A 13044-nucleotide genomic window follows, 5' to 3' on the forward strand; every position below is an offset into this window, starting at 1 on the left:
TGGAGCGCTCAGACCTTGCACTTTGTTCTTTAGTCACCTGGTGTCTTACTCAAGTAGAGCATAACGAAAAAACAAGAAAGAAAGAAAGTAAAAAAACGCATGTTTTGCTACAGCGCTTCGCTGTATACTGCGTCGACATTCGATAGCATTGTCTCTTATGAAGGCTATCTTTCCGCTAGCCAAACATCGCTTTCTCTCCTCCGGCGTCGCTTGTGCGCAGCCCTCTCCTTTTTATGTCCGTTCCTTCCTCTTGCGAGGCATTGTAAAGATAGCAGAACAATCCAGTGAGTGCCTCGTCCCGCGACTGGCGCATGTCCGCGATAAAGAACTACACTTTCCCACGCATGAGCAAGCGTTTCGATGTGACGACTGAAATTTTTCGGACGGGCGGCCGGGCGGCTAAAGAGATGCTACTGTAATATGGATGTATGCTTGCGTGCACGTACACGCACGCAAATGCTCACAAACCGGCAGGAGATAACACAGACACCTACAAAGACACCCTAAAAAAGACGAGCCAAGTTATACGTTAATCTTGCATAATCTAGTTTTGCCTTATAGTAGATTTTCGTGTTTTAGGCAAGTACCGATAAACACAAAAAATTACCCCCCGGGCGGATTTTCTGAATCGGTGAAAACCGAGACACACCAAATATAGAAGGCTAAACGGTCCTCGAAGAAATAAATGTGCAGTGTATCAGACGCTGTGCAGCGTCTGATACACTGCACAGCAGAGGAACTGCGCATGCTCAGAAGGCGTTCTACAGCCTAGCAGACAAAGATGGCGGCGCGAAAAAGGCGATTTTTGGAAAGATCTATAGATACAACCCGCAAAGACCCCGATCGCCGTGACAATGGGCTTTTGACGTCGCTTGATTGGCGCCGTCGAGTCGTAGCTTGGGCTGTGGTTAGCCTTGAAGTGAAACGGAGTATAGACGTTTCCCGTTTCCCGTCGTTCTCAGTCGGTGTGCGGGACGAAAAAAAAAAAAACATCACTTTAACCGAGAAAATGCGAAAAAAATATAGGTGAGGTAGAACAAGAATGTGTGAGAATCACGCATTTTTTGTAAACACCTTCCAGCAGCGTGGAGAGATCAAAACGATGTTTTAACGCATAGCAGAAGTGACGGCATTTAAGATGGTTGCGCCTCATTCACTGGAGAGATGATTGAGGAGTGAAACATTGGCTATAAAATTGTTTCTCCGTGCAATGATGCTTTTTTTTGCGTGTGTGTTCTTGTTTTGTTTTTTTGTTTTTGGGGGGGGGGGGGGGGGGGCATATTTTTATGTGTGAGAAACAGACGATCTGGATGGAACCGTTGTTGTTTTCAAATATCTCGCGAGATCGCCCCATCCGCTTTGATTTCAAACGTCATAAAACGGAGGAATATAGACTCATTTTGTATTGTATGCTTTTGCCGCCTCCTGTATGAGACCATACCGAAGCGACGCCGAGTGGCGGCACGGAAACTGTGTTTGCGTTCAAAAGCCACAATTATACGTCGTTGAAGACTTCTCTTTTCTTTCGTTGCTTTGTATTTTCGGCGCGGCCTCGAGGCAGTCCAAATTTGACTGAGAGAAGACCACACTGGTGCTGGTTCCTGGTCAAAATGTCCAATATGACGAAATGTTATCGAGTCAAAATGTCCAATAGGCCACGTGACACCCGACTCAAAACGTTCGTCCAAACGAAGCGTCCAATTGGGTTAGAATGTCAATCGGGGTGAAATGTCCAATCGGGTCAAAATGTCCAACAAGACGAACTGTCCAACGAGACGAAATGTCCGGACGGTGCACGCACGAAAGCACCCGATGTCAAACCCCCTTGTCAAATGCTCCGCGGCAAAGGCCCCTTCCTTTTTGCCCTGCTGTTAAAAGACCCGGTTTCAGAAGCCCTTGGCGCGAATCCCCCGTGTCATGTGGTCGGGTCCTCAACCTCACGGCGGAGCATTCTGCTTTTAACTAAGGTATAGTAAATGTGCACGCAACCTTCTGTAACGTAATCATCTCGTGCTCGGGACTTAAGTCATTACTTAATGGAGCTTTGCCGGGGGACTGGAAATTAGCTAATGTTACTCCTATACATAAGAAAGGTCCTAAAAATGATGTCACGAATTACAGGCCGATCTCCTTAACGTCGGTTTGCTGCAAGTTGTTTGAGCACATTTTATATTCCCAGATAATGCAACATCTCACGTTTCAGAACTTTTTTATTGATTATCAACATGGATTTAGAAAGGGTTATTCTTGTACTACACAACTCACTGAATTTTATCATGATCTTGTCACTACCGTTGATAGGGGTGAGCAAATTGATTGTGTGTTTCTCGATTTTAGAAAAGTGTTTGATACAGTATCGCATTCCCTCTTAATCCAAAAATTGACACTTTTGAATCTAGATACTTCGGTACATAATTGGATACAGGCATATTTGTGTTCGCGTCGGCAATGTACGGTTCTAGATGGTGAAACATCAGATTTTGTTGAAGTTACCTCTGGCGTGCCACAGGGGTCGGTACTTGGACCTTTGCTGTTCTTAATATTTATAAATGATATTCACGTTGGCGTGACCTCTCAGCTAAGATTGTTTGCTGACGATTGTGTTATATATAGATGTATAAAAAACGATGAGGATTCCAGACAACTGCAGGCTGATTCGGATCAAATTGAACTCTGGTGCAGTCTATCAAAATTGCAGTTAAACGTCAGCAAATGTGTACATGTCACCTTCACCCGCAAAAAAATAATCTTCACACTCAATATTATTTAAATAATGAACCACTAAAAAATGACGGTAAAGTAAAGTACCTGGGGGTGAGCTTATTAGCAGACTGCAAGTGGAATGCGCAAATTGACGATGTCGTCATGAGGGCGGGACGGGCACTCGGTTTTATCCAGCGTAATCTAAAAAGGTCTACACAAAAAATAAAAGAACTTGCATACCTTACCTACGTTCGACCTCTTACAGATTATGCTTGCACTGTGTGGGATCCTGCTCAGCAAAATCACATAGACGCTTTAGAGAGGATCCAAAATCGTGCGGCACGCTTCGTCCTGGGGCTGTACGACCGGTTTTCGAGCGTCACGGACATGAAGAATACATTAGGCTGGGATTTGCTGACATTCAGGCGGAAAAATTTGCGCTTAAAATTTCTATATAGCATTTATAATAAACACACTGGTATTAATGGTTTTCATTACCTTCTACCCCCTTACTATATTTCCTAACGTAAAGATCATATCCACAAAATACGCGAAAATTCCACCAGGACGGAACTGTGCAAAAATTCTTTCTTTGTTAGGACCATTAGGGATTGGAACAATTTAAGTGTTGAAACTGTTTGTGCCGCAAATGCAGAAATGTTTTTTTCTATGTTGTTCGCCCCCTGCAATAATGCCTCAACGGCGCTGCAGGAGCTACCTGAATAACGAATAAAGAAAAAGAATAACTAGATAAAACTTCCCCGTTCTTCAGGCGTGCGCCAAACACCAATTCACGTCTTGCGACATTAGAAGTAAAAGGAAGCAGAAAATACCAGTCACGTGGCAAGAGAGTTGAAGTGAAGGTTTTTATCAATAAGCATTGAACCAAACCTTTCGTCGACTCTCTGAAGCACCCACTGTTCGAACAGGCGGTGTAAGTAAAGTGTTTGCCTCCCTCTGAGGCACGCGCGGATTCACAGGACCCACAAAGTGGGTTCTGTCAAAACTGTTAACGTGCAGCTCATGGCCCCATACTTATCACAGCACCAAACACCAGCTCCATTCTTCTTACGTCATTCTAAAAAATATATATTTATGTATCCATTTTTGTAGACAGACTAATGATGCGTGCGAGCTCCCTCCATGACAGCGGACCGCATTGCTGGTAATGCAGATTTATTCAATTGACCACTTTTACGTCATTCTAAGTTTTTCGGCGGTTCAAATTAACCTTATACATAGCTTGCGAGTTACGCCATGGTTGGATACTGACCGTTATTTAGACTTACTGGTTTCTGTTCTTTGAGCTACAACTTCTGCGGCAACTAACACGGCGAACCGAACGCTCGCGGCGCATTAAATACTGACATGGCCGTGAAGGACGTCGCGTGCAAGGTATGATTTTGTTGTTCCTTTCACTTAAAAGAGCCTTTGTAAACCCTCAACAGATATTTTAAGAAATGAAGCAATGATGGTTGAAGCTAGAAAAGGGTGGGACGGGGACACCGAGGACGGGGACACCGAGACGGGGTAATTGAACGTCGGATTTTTTAAACGTGGGGCTAATAACGCGGGGTTTTTACGACAGGGATTCTGCACGCGGTGCAATCATGCTACACGCCGAATGTCCATCCACTTCAAAATGATCACGTCAGTCTGTTCAATCCTGGTTGAATGACTGTCCACTACTCTGTAGTGCCTTGGGGCACCACGTTTAACACAAAAGGCGCTAAATACTTTCGTTTTTTCTTTCCTCGGGCAAGGTCAATGGAGGAACAGCTTTGTTCCAAGGATTTCGCCCCACTGTCGGGGACAGTGGGTCCGATCGGCCGGTGACACCGTTTCACACAAAATGCGCCTCTATGTACGACAAGATTCGACCTGGTTTGCGAACGCTCTGCCACGTCTGTTCATCCCCGCAATTGCATCGACAGAGTTGCCAGCATTGGTGCGCTCCCAGTCTCATATTGAGCTGACTAACGGCGTTTGAAAAGGCGACACTATATTTAAATGCGTTGAACAAACAGACTTGTATTGAACCAATTGTCATTTTCAATTCGTTCCATGGTGTAAACTCGCAGCATGATACGCTGTTTACGTTATGAAGACTTATTACGAAAGCTCTTTCAAGCCTGTTTAATGTTGCTTATATCTGCTTATATCAAGTATGATTGAGTCAAGTACGAAAGGCAATGCGCTAAGAACTGCGGGAGGCACAGAATGCTCCGGTCCCGTCCCAGGTCTTCTGATCAATGTTGCCAACAGTGACCAATTTTGAGGAGGGCGCTGTCATCTTTTCTCTTTATCGAGGGAGTGAAGATAGAGTGGCAGCGAACAAAGTATTCGGTGCTGAATCTGATGCATGCAGGGTTACTTCGTAAAATCTGAGTGTGCTCGTCCTGTCCGGAGGGAGGATTCGGGGTGGACAACTAAAATAAGGTAATGACAAATTCACACCTAAGTTTTCACTGTCAATTTAGGCAATCCTTAAAAATTTTCAATGCTGAAATGGTGGCCAACAAAGCCCACGAATGCATGAAGATGAATAGTGCCCGTTACCGGGAACGGGCCCCACTTGTTCATTGAAACTTTAATCGTCCACAACCTTTTACCCAGAGCACTAATCCGGAATTGGGCTTTTGCTTCCCCACCGCCGATCATACTTTAAAGAACATTTAGCGTCCGCAAAGTATATTAGATATTTATTTTGCGAATAGAAAATATCATGTTCCTCCCAAAACAAATGCTGGTCAAAATTTCGCTAGTGGTCACATTACTACCGTTTCAAGGAAAGCCCCGGGTGCGTGTAAGTATTCGGAATATATAAAGACGTCCGTCTCAGCACCATGCCGTGTCAGAATCTGGGTCAACGATCCAGGATGTTCAACAGGTCAAAATGCCCATATCGGGTCAAAATGTCCACCAACTCGAAATGTCCAATCGAGTCAAAATGTCCAACGAGTCAAAATGTCAAACGAGACAAAATGTCCAGGTCAAAATGCCCGAGGCCAAATGTGCACTAAGACGAAATGTTCAATACTGTAAACCCTTAAACCCTCGCGAACCCCTAAATTCCGCGCATTTCGTGAATTGCGAGATTCTCGAAATTTAAGGGCACGCGAGAACTTCTGTCCTTAAGAGTTTCAATGCAGGCGCCTGGAATTCGCGAAACAGTGGCCGCGATTATGACCTTTGTGTCTGATTCGCAAAAAATAGGGGCCGCGAAGATAACAGGTTTTACAGTACTGGACACTTTGACCCGTTGGACGTTTCATCTCGTTGGACGTTTTGACGTGGAATCACAGGATAGCGGCCACATTGGCCACTACCTGTGCTTTCATAGCAAAAGAAAAAAAATGGTTGAAAGTGGGTTTCCCAAACCTTTCTTCTATATACTAGAACTTAAAAGGGGTTTATGCTTTGGTTTTTGTATGTATTACAGGATGTAAAGTGTTTTCACAAAGCAAAAAAAAATACAAATCTGTCTGTTTCTGTTCTAACAAAGCGCAAGGCGTGGTTTACATAAAAAAACATAGATTTAAAGTTAACGCGCACTTAACGGCATAATCAAAACTTACAGTGAGTTTCTAGATCTAAATTGATTTCAGTCATTCCGCGCATCCGAAAATTAATGTTGCAAGTTTAAAAGGCATTAAATGGAAAAAATAATCATTTTCAATAATGTTTCTTAATCATTAAGGCTAATTCAGAAATAAAATCTGCTTTATTTGATTTTATATAAATAAAAAAAAATCACAATCAAAAGAAAACGAAAAATGTTTACGCTCTGTTTAAAACTAAGGCGGGATTTTATTGATGAACAGGTCATCTGTGCTTTCTAAACTGAAATAAAACAATAGAACAAAGCTGTGCCCTGACATAAGCTGGTTAACGCACATAACAACATTCGACGAAGCATTATCTCATTTTCGACTGTATTTTTTTTATTAACTTATTTTCTTCTGTTGATTTGTTTTGTAGTTTTTATCTCGTTGAACTGGGATTGAACCTAACTACCATTCTTAAGAGGAAAAAAAACGCCAGTTCATTTGATTTTGTCTTTAAAAATTGTTTTCCTTCGCTGGTGAGCAACTCTAATATCTTTTTTTGCTATTTGTCTTCTTTTCTTCTTTTTAAGATGCGGCCTCTCATTGGGATACCAGAAAGGTCCAAATGGTGAAAGTGTCGCATCGGGTCTCGGAGGATAGGTCTTCTGCATGCTAATGGCCTCTATGAAATTGAAGTAGGAGCGACAGCTTCACACATTTTTTTTCTTTCTTAATATATTGCTAGATGTATTAGTGCACTAACGGTAAGCAGAAAATACCGCGAAATCTACCTGTTGTTGTTGTTGTTGTTTCATTGAAGGTAGGATTATAGACAATTTAAATCAATCAATATTTTCATGTAAAATATCCTCCAAATGTCCCCGCATGCGCTTTGAATTAGCACCACCGGGACGATCGGCGTGCAACAACACGGCGGCGACGCACCCGTCCCAGGCTTCTTCGATGACCTTTCCCGATCGCGAAACCCCCCAGCAGAATGTGAGAGGGACAAGCCCTTTCTGCCGAGAGCTATGCTTTGCTGTGTCACGTTCATCAGGGGACTGGGGAATCGGACAAGAACCCCACAACTGAGAAACCATCACGTACTTTTAGATGCATGAGAAGCACGTAACAATTAGCGCATGGTGTCAGTTGTCCCAGAAGTGCAAAATCGTGCGGCACGTTTTATAGTCTCTAACTACCATCACACTGCAAGTGTTTCATCTATGAAAACCACGCTGTGTCTTCCATGCTCACGTCATTTAATATCTAGTTTATGCCTCTTCCATAAAATGTGTCATTCCAGCGCTTCTCTGAAAGACAAACTATTCATTGGCCGCTCTTTCATCTCTCCCTCTTTCATTTCTCTCCGCATCGATCACAGTCTTAAAGTTGGCATACCCTATTGCGAAACTTTAGCTTACATCGACTCATTCATCCCCAAAACATCCTCTGAATAAAATCAGTCCCCACATCATTAGTAACTATTCCATGAAATGTTTCATTTAGAAAAGCACTAACTAATCACTTTTGTTAAGATTTTGCCGGACTAACTTTTATAACCAAGTTGCCTTTTTTGTTTAAATTTTTTACTGAACCAATATTGTATGTCCACCCCCTCTTTAATGCACCTGAGCCCTGAGGGTATCAAGATAAATAAATAAATAATTAAATAAATTCACGAAACTGCTATTGAAGACGGGATGTTCACCTCGGGCAGGCGCTGACGCAATAATTTAATAATTTCACATTTTCAAGACGTCCAGTTTCCAAAACGTCGCCAGTAGCGACCAGAGCATTGTGAGCCCTATGTAAATTATGGACTGCGTCCGCTGGTGTCCTCTGAAAGCCGTTTCAACGCCACTGACTTCAGAGAACATGTTGAGACGGCGCTGCTGCCGCAGGCTCTCTTCAGCGAATTATGCTTTTATTTATAGAAGACTGCAGCCCCATCGACCACGCACAGTCCGTGACCAAACTGTTGGATAAAGAATGACGACGCTCGAGTGGCCACCACAAGAATCCGACATGAACATAGTTCAAAATATCCGGGTGGTTTATAATAAAAAGAAAAATTCTTCCGCCGATTTTTGCAGAAGGATTCGACGAGCGACTTGCGGGCGGCGGTCGAGGCAGAGTGGGAGTGGTTGAGCGCTCCGGACCTTGCAGCCCGCCTATTCAAGATCTCCCTCGTCGAATAGCTATCATGGTGACCGCTGGACGTGACTCTACCAGATACTAACAGTCGGCACCAAGATCACTGCAGAACCTACTTGCTCGGAAAGAATGGTAGCCAGACTCACCGGACAAAAGCTCACCGGACAAAAGCTCACCGGACAGAAGCTCACCGGACAAAAGCTCACCGGACAAAAGCTCACCCGTTTTTTCACTGACCCGGACAAAAGCTCACCTCATTTTTTTTTTTTTTTGCTACCCCGGGTGAAACACGGGCTGGGATAAAGTACGGACGCGATTGACATTCCACCATTTTTATGAGAACTGGCATCCCATCCCATGCAAATGTGTCGACAGATAAGCCATTACAGGCAGAGAAGCAACGATTTGGGACCAACATTTAGGTCACTGAAACTGAATGAAGCTGATAAGATCAAGCTTGCTTGACTCAAGGTATGTCGGAGCACCCGTGTGCCACGCCCAAGAAACTTCGTGAACCGAAGTTTTTGAACTTGAAGAGTGACCTGAGAAACGAAGTCACCCTTTCTTGGCCTCGCTTTTTCATTGCGCTTTTGTCACGCTAAAAGCGCACATAAAGATTAGGCACAATGTCTCTTCATTACGAATGCATGGGTTTAATTTAATTTATCGTTGTATTTTAGTGTCGTACGCATGAACCTAAGTTGTCTGCACACGTGTTAAGACCAACATGAAATTTTCTCCTGGTGAGCTTTTGTCCGGGTCTGTGAAAAAATGGGTGAGCTTTTGTCCGGTGAGCTTTTGTCCGGTGAGCTTCTGTCCGGTGAGCTTTTGTCCGTGATTCGGAAAGAATAGACAAGGGCTGCCTGTCAACGTTGCTCCGGTGCCGCTATACGAGACACGAGCCCGAAGCGCTTGATTTAGCTAAAGTCACTTTAGATTTAGCCAATTGAACATTCGAGCAGTTCATTCATGTATTTTTTTTTTTTTTACACGAAGGCTACGCTTGTGTCGATAATTTAAGTGTATTTATTGTGCACACTGTTTCACTTTTTTTCACGGCCCATGGGCGCGAGCTCATTTACCGGGACCCCCGTGTGCAGGATTTATCTATGATCCTCTGTCTTTTTTTTTTTTTTTTTGGGGGGGGGGGGGGGGGGGGGGATGGGATGGGCTAATAAATGTCTGGAAGGATATTTCGTGCGGGAAATTCTAAGGGTAGAGGGCGGATTCGGATTCAGCCTGGGGGTCTCTCAGGAGGGTGTTGGATGAACCTACGTGTATAAAACGCTGTCCACGGCAGCCAAGCTCTGTTGGTCCTCCGTATCTGAACGAAACGCTTCGACGTTTATTCAAAATTTCGGATACACCACGTCAGGCGCGTAGCCAAGGGGGGCGGAGAAAAGCTCACCGGAGAAAAGCTCACCGGAGAAAAGCTCACCGGAGATAAGCTCACCGGAGAAAAGCTCACCGAAAAACCGGCAAATGCGGAGAAAAGCTCACCGATTATTTTTTTTTTAACTTAGCGGATTCTGCGTTAAACATGGCGATTTAACATGATTCGCATTCGCCACTTCATTTAAAAAAAAAAAATGTCCTCTTTCTTGTAATATTCTTGAAGGTCATTGGGCATATTTACTAATTCCTCAGAAATTAGTAATCACCCATTCTGTATATTAATGAAGCCGCAAAAATGATATCAGAACATCGTACACCGGTAAAAAAGACAACAATTTATTGACAACTGAGGGTGCGCCGTCGGTAGCTCTGTCAAATAAAGAGGTTCGTTCTTTGCGAGCTAATATGAATAGCGGTGTGTGAACCGTTTCAGCTCCAAATATTTTGTAGTGCCTAATACTTAAGTAGGCATTTGTTGATGCAATCAGTGTCGGCTACGCTGTTTTCTTTCTGTTAATTTCACTAAGAAAACTTTAGTTGCGAGAACAGCTTCGTCTTGTCGTGTTTGTTGTCTTCACTCCGTAGTCGTCGTTTGAGCGGTTTTTATCATGTGTGACGTCTACCAACTCGCCCTATTCGCTATCTTACAGAAAACTACTTCTTATGCAGGTCACGAGTAACAACGATACAAGTGTGCAGCTCTGAAAGTCATGAGTGGCTCACATTAAAAGCGCACTATCACACAAAGGCAAGGTGTGGAAACACCAGCACGAAAGGCTAGAAAACGTGCATGTCCGTGGAAGAAAGAAGCCTCAATATCCTATACTGACTGTTTTATCTTGTTTTCAAAGGTTAATAAAAGCTTCAAAGAGAATTTCAGGCACCGCGTTGTTGCGCATGTACTTTCGGATTTTCGGTGTTTACAGTTTTGATTTTTAGGTTTTAGAGAGACATAAGTTTTCGAACTTTTTCATGTTATTCAAGTTCATAAAATGTTCAGTTCGGCTTTAGTTGCCTAGAGAGTAAGCCGCAGTAAACACTGACCCGCCGTTATTAATTTGGGAGCAATATACTTAATAAGCTTGCCAAATCATACAAAAAAGGACATTTTCTTTTTGACACAGCTGACGAACTTTAATGATAATAAATTGATATATAATATGCATGATCCAACAGCCTCTATATAAAAAAAAAAAATCGGTGAGCTTTTCTCCGCATCCGCCGGTTTTGCGGTGAGCTTTTCTCCGGTGAGCTTATCTCCGGTGAGCTTCTCTCCGGTGAGCTTTTCTCCGGTGAGCTTTTCTCCGGGATTCCGTAGCCAAAGGGGGGGGGGGGGGGGGGTTGTTCAGGTGTCAGGACTCAGAACACCCCCCAAAACCACTTTATTACACACACACACACACATACATATATATATATATAGAGAGAGAGAGAGAGAGAAAATACTCTTGCGTAGGACGACGAAAAGTGCATAGGAAAGTAAACGTACCTCGAAGCTTTTTGTGGAGTTGTATTACATATAGGTCGACGCTTCGGCCTGAGCCAGACCTTTTTCGAGACTGGTATATTAGATGTAAGATTGACGCTCCTTGACTACGTCACGTGGTATTCCAAACATCTGGTTTCTCTCAAGCCCCCCCCCCCCCCCCTTTCCCGCGTATTCATTGTTGTGCAATGTGATCGTATATTTAAAAATGCTACTTGTGTTTAGCGGCGATGTTGAGGTTAACCCTGGTCCGGACATGAAGATTATAATGGAACAACTTAAAGCCATTGCTAAAGATATACAGGACATAAAGAACGAAAAGGTCAGAACAAATGACAGACTCTCAGCCATCGAACAAAAGCTAGAAATCTTTAGTACGCTCCAAACTACCGTCAGTGCGTGTCAAGAAAAAATAACTGAACCTGAAGCTAACATCAAAACCATTTCTAAAAAGCTAGACGATTCGGAAAACCGAAGCAGGAGAGCAAACTTGATAAGCTACGGAATCAAAGAAAAAGACGCTGAAAACAGTGAAATACTTGAAAGAGTGGTGTCAGACGAAATCGTCGGAAAGCTTCTTAACACGCCGATATCAGGCATTCAAAGAATTCACCGTCTGGGAAAAAAGACGGACCAAAGAATTAGACCCGTCATCCTGAAACTACTTGACTGCAGAGATAAGACAAGAGTGCTGAAAAAATTGCTTCAAATTGAAAGGGACAACGTTTTCTATCAGCGAGGATTTTTCACGCCCCGTGCAACAGATACGAAAGGAACTGTGGGAAAGCACTAAAACCAATCGAGATAAAAACGATAAAGTGTTCTTGACTTTCAACAAGGTCAGGGTAAACGGGCAGTTGTACGCAGGGGACGAGGATAAAAATGACAAAGTTCCAATAGCAAAAAACGATGTCACCGACCACGCCTAGTTGATAACCATGTTTTACCATCTAATGCTGCAGTCCTTAATTTAAACGCAAGGAGTCTTCTAAATAAGGTAGATGCGCTAGAGTCTATACTTTTGAAATACGACCCAGAAATCGTTACAGTAGCTGAAACGTGGCTACACCCGTTACTATCTGACAATGAAATAGTGCCACCAGACTACATTATTCTAAGAAAGGATAGATTAACAAGGGGTGGTGGTGTAGCAATCATCTTAAAACGCGGTATTTCTTATGTGCCTATGCCTGAAGTAAAAAACGCGGAATCTTTATAATGCAAGGTCTCCTTTGAAAATTATTCTATTGATGTCGGCGTTGTTTATCGTCCCCAAGACCTCTGACATACGGTATCTTCATAACCTCTATGACTACATGCTAGCAGATATTAAAAGCGATAAAATCATCATGACGGGTGATATTAATATGCCCGAAATAAACTAGGACTCGCTGCACCCTGGCCTGGATACTGCTGATGTTATTATAGACGTGCTATTTGCGTTCAATCTTACCCAAATCGTCAGGGAACCAACCAGGGTGCAGGGATCGTCACGGAGCTTGCTTGACGTAGTGTTCCCCAGTGACCACTTTCCTCGGCTCAAACTGACGTGGAAGTGGTGGAGGGGATATCTGACCATAAAATTGTTGTATGCACGGTACCTCTTCGTAGTTCCGCCATCTCCCGTGGCTGCGCCAAATATGTGCTCGATTCCTACAAAGCCGACGATTCTAGCATTCAAACTTATCTTGCTCATGAATTCAACGATTTTCCAGAGCTCTACGATGAAACTGATATTAGTATTGACGAACTATG

The 13044-nt window shown here is 43.3% G+C and overlaps 1 pseudogene; it reads left to right on the forward strand.

Moving 5' to 3' along the window:
* Positions 1-11467: 11467 nt before the first annotated feature.
* LOC115326562 lies at positions 11468-12218 on the forward strand (annotated as a pseudogene).
* The last annotated feature ends 826 nt before the right edge of the window (positions 12219-13044 follow it).

Source organism: Ixodes scapularis, unplaced genomic scaffold, assembly GCF_016920785.2.
Source record: "Ixodes scapularis isolate PalLabHiFi unplaced genomic scaffold, ASM1692078v2 PGA_scaffold2__306_contigs__length_199485367, whole genome shotgun sequence".
NCBI classification, from domain to species: Eukaryota; Metazoa; Arthropoda; class Arachnida; order Ixodida; family Ixodidae; genus Ixodes; species Ixodes scapularis.